A 4,936-nucleotide genomic window follows, 5' to 3' on the forward strand; every position below is an offset into this window, starting at 1 on the left:
TCTCCATCTTGCTCAGGCAGACTACTCCCCTGAGTGACAGCAGCCTATAAGGGAGTGATAGTCCTACCATCAGGAGGCACTGCTCCGACCTGTGGTGCCTATGCCTGGCAGATGAGGACAGAGTGACCAGATTGACAATCACAGGAGACAGAGACAGACAGTGGATTCCTGGAAGGTTCAAACAAATGGCCCAAGGTCAGATAGGGTCAACAACTGACAACAACAAAGGCAAACCCAGGAAGAAGAGTAAAGAAAAAACAAATACATAAAAATACCCGTCTACTACCAGAGAAGTTTAATCAACAAAGACAGTAAATCTAGATGGATCAATTGAAGCAGAAGCAAAATAATAATAATAATAATAATAGTAGTAGTAGTAGTAGTAGACTCTCACAAAAATGGGAAGAAAAGGAAGTTCCCGCCACATGAGGGGAAAGGAGGAATCCCCACAGAGAGAGCTAAATGAAATAGAGGCAAGGAAACTATCACATATTGAATTCAAAACAATGGCAATAAGGAAGATCAATGAGCTCAGCCGGCTCAAAATAACTATGAGAAACTGCAGAGAAACTATCAGGAATGTACAGCAAACTATATCAACCTGGAAAAGGACATAGAAATTATCAAGAGGAAACAAGAGGAAATGAAGAATACCATTTCTGAATTGAAGAACACAGTAGAAGGAATCAAAAGCAGGCCAGATGAAGCAGAGGATCGAATTGGTGAGCTGGAGGATAAGGTAGAAAAAAGCTCCCAGAAAGAACAAGAAATGGAAAAAAGACTAAAAAAAATTGAAGAGGCATTTAGGGAAATGCAGGACAACCTGAACTGCAATAATATCCACATAATAAGGATACCAGAAGGAGAAGAAGAGGAGCAAGGGATAATAAAAGTAATGATAGAAAACCTCCTCAATTTGACGAGAGAAAAGGTCTCAAGGGTCCAGGAAGCACAGAGGGCTACATTGAAGAAAAACCCAAAAGAGGCCCACTCCAAGACACATCATCATTAAAATGGGAAATATCGAAGACAAAGAAAGAATCCTAAAGGCAGCAAGGGAGAAATGGAGTAACTTACAAGGGAGCCCCGATAGGACTAGCAGCTGACTTCTCAACAGAAACACTACAAGCCAGAAGGGAATGGCAACAAGTATTCCAAGTAATGAAAAGCAAGGGCCTACAGCCAAGGCTGCTCTAACCAGCGAGGCTCTCAGGCAAAATAGAATGGGAAGTAAGGAGTTTCCCAGGCAAAAAAAGGCTAAAAAAATACATCTCCACCAAACCAGCACCACAATATATGCTAAAGGGACTGGTTTAAGAAGATGAAGGAAAAGAGTGAGAAAGAGGAAAAAACAGGTACAAAGAGAAAAAATGAATAAGGTTCTATCAATAATAACTCTCAATGTAATGACTAAATGCCTCAATCAAAAGACACAGGATAGCTGAATGGATAAGAGAACATTCACACACATATGCTGTCACACACACATATGTGCAAGAGAAGAAAGCAGGGGTAGCAACACTTGTATCAGACAAAATAGATTTCAAAACAAAGGCCATAAAAAGAGACCCAGAGAGACACTTTATAATACTTAAAGGAAGAATCTATCAAGAAGACATAAACATTGTAAACTTATATGCACTCAACCTAGGAGTGCCCAAATATATAAGGAAAATCTCGGATGACTTCAAAAAAGATATAGACAGCAACACACTGATAGTAGGGGATTTTAACACCCTCCTGTCAAAAATGGACAGATCTTCCAAACAAAACATCAACAAGGGTATTGTGGAACTGAATGACGCATTAGATCAAATGGACTTAAGTGACATATATATAACTTTACATCTCAAAGAAGAAAAATACACATACTTTTTCAAATGCACGTGCAACTTTTTCAAAGATAGACCACATGATAGGACACAAAGCAAGCCTCAGCAAATTCAGGAAAATTGAAATAATACCAAACTTTTTCTTGGACCACAAGAGCTTGAAACCAGAAATCAACCTCAAAGAGAAACTTCAAAAACTTGCAAACTCATGGAGACTGAAGAGTACACTATTAAACAATGAATGGGTCAATAATGAGATAAGAGAAGAAATCAAAAAATTTCTGGAAACAAATGAAAATGAACACACAACTGTCCAAAACCTATGGGACACCGGAAAGGCGGTCTCGAGAGGGAAGTTTATAGCAATACAGGCTTACCTTAAAAAGATAGAAACATTTCAAATAAAAGACCTAACACTACAACTTCAAGAACTGGAAAATCAACAATGAATAAACCCCAGAGCAAGGAGAAGGAAGGAAATAGTCAAAATCAGAGCAGAAATGAATGACATAGAGACAAAAAGAACAATTCAAAGGATCAACCAATCCAGGAGCTGGTTCTTTGAAAAGATAAATAAAATCGACAAGCCTTTAAGCAGACTTATCAAGGAAAAAAGGAAGAGGACCCAAATTAATAATATCAGAAATGAAAGAGGAGAAATAGCAACTGATACCACAGAAATACAAAGGATTGTCAGAAGCTACTATGAACAATTATATGCCAAGAAATTTGAAAACCTCAATGAAATGGACAAATTTCTAGAAAAGTATAATCTTCTAACACTGAAAGGGGAAGAAGCAGAAAGCTTGAACAGACCAATAACAGCTGGGGTAATTGAAGCAACAATCAAGAAACGCCCAGCACACAAAAGCCATGGGCCAGATGGTTTCACAGAAGAACTGTACAAAACATTTAAATAAGAGCTCAACCCTGTCCTTCTCAGACTATTCCAAAAAATTTAAGAAGAGGGAAGACTCCCAGACAATTTTTATGAGGCCAGCATCACCCTAATCCCAAAACCAGATAAAGATTCGACAAAGAAAGAAAACTACAGGCCAATTTCGCTGAAGAATACAGACACTAAAATCCTCAACAAAATATTGGCAAACCGCATCCAGCAATACATTCAAAAGATTATCCACCATGACCAAGTGTGATTCATCCCAGGGATGGAGGGATGGTTCAACATATGCAAACCAATAAACGTAATACATCACATAAATAAAAGAAAAGACAAAAACTACATGATCATCTCGATAGAAGCAGAAAAAGCATTCGATAAGGTTCAACACCCACTTATGATCAAAACACTCAGCAAAATGTGAATAAATGGGACATTACTCAATGTAATAAAGGCCATATATGAAAAACCTACAGCCAACATCATACTCAACGGGCAAAAACTAAAAGCTTTCCCACTAAGATTGGGAACATGACAAGGATGTCCGCTTTCAATACTTTTATTCAACTCAGTATTGGAAGTCCTAGCCACAGGGATCAGACAAGAAAATTAAACAAAATAATTCAAATAGGAAAGGAGGAAGTAAAACTATCATTGTTTGCAGATGACATGATAGTGTACATAGAAAACCTTGTAGTCTCCACAAAAGAACTACTCAACCTAATAAGTGAATTTGGCAAAATAGCAGGATACAAAGTCAATATTCAGAAATCAAAGGCATTTTTTTGCACCAGCCTTGTAATAGAAGAAGAAGAAATGAGGAAAAGAATACCATTCGATATAGCAAGAAGAAAAATAAAGTACCTAGGAATAAATTTAACCAAAGAGGTAAAAGATCTGTATGCAGAAAACTATACCACATTGAAAAAAGAAATTAAGGAAGACACAGTTAAATGGAAGCATATACTGTGTTCATGTATTGGAAGAATTAATATCATCAAAATGTCCATACTACCCAAAGCAATTTATAGATTCAACACAATCCTTATTAAAATACCAATGATGTATTTCACAGAAAAAGAACAGACATTTCAAAAATTTATATGGAACCATAAATGACCCTGAATAGCCATAGCAATTTTGAGAAAGAAAAACAAAGTAGGAAGGATCACAATACTGGACATCAAACTATATTACAAAGCCACTATACTCAAAACAATCTGGTACTGGCACAAGAACAGACCCATAGACCAGTGGAATGGAATAGAAAGCCCAGAAATAAGCCCAGGTCTATATGGGCAACTAATATTTGGCAAAGTGGGCAGAAACTGGAGTAAAAATAGTGTCTTCACCAAATGGTGTTGGGAGAGCTGGACAGCTACTTGAAAAAAATTGAAATTGGATAAGCAGCTGACACCATACACAAACATAAACTCAAGATGGATGAAAGACTTAAATATAAGTTGCAACACCATAAAAGTCCTAGAGGCAAATATGGGCAGGAAACTCTCAGATATCCCATGCAGCAATTTTTTTTTTTACCAATATGTCCCCTAAAGCAAGGGACATAAAGGAAAGAATATACAAGTGGGACCTCATCAAAATAAGAAGCTTCTGCACAGCTAAAGAAAACATCAGCAAAATGAAAAGGGAGCCAACCATATGGGAAAATATATTTGCTAATGATACATCAGATAGAGGTTTGATCTCCAAAATATATAAAGAACTCGCTGGACTCCACTCCAAGAAGACAAATGATCCAGTCAAAAAATGGGCAAAGACCTGAGCAGACACTTTTCCCAGGAAGAGATACAGAAGGTCCAGAGACATTTGAAAGGATGCTCAGCATCACTAGCCATCAGAGGAATGCAGATCAAAACCACAATGAGATACCACCTCACACTGGTCATAATGGCCATCATAAACAGATTAACAAAGAACAGGTGCTGGTGAGGCTGCAGAGAAAAGGGAACACTACTGCACTGTTGGTGGGAATGCAGAATGGTGCAGCCATTGTGGAAAGCAGTGTGGAATTTCCTCAAAAAGCTGAAAATGGAACTGCCTTTTGATCCAGTGATTCCCCTGCTGGCACTATACCCTAAGAATCCCAAAATGCCAATTCAAAGGAACCTCTGCACCCCAATGTTCATAGCAGCACAACTTACAATAGCCAAGTGTTGGAAGAAACCTAAATGCCCATCAG

Source organism: Pteronotus mesoamericanus, unplaced genomic scaffold (assembly GCF_021234165.1).
Source record: "Pteronotus mesoamericanus isolate MK-2021 breed Mesoamerican mustached bat unplaced genomic scaffold, CSHL_Meso_final contig_301, whole genome shotgun sequence".
Classification (NCBI taxonomy): Eukaryota; Metazoa; Chordata; class Mammalia; order Chiroptera; family Mormoopidae; genus Pteronotus; species Pteronotus mesoamericanus.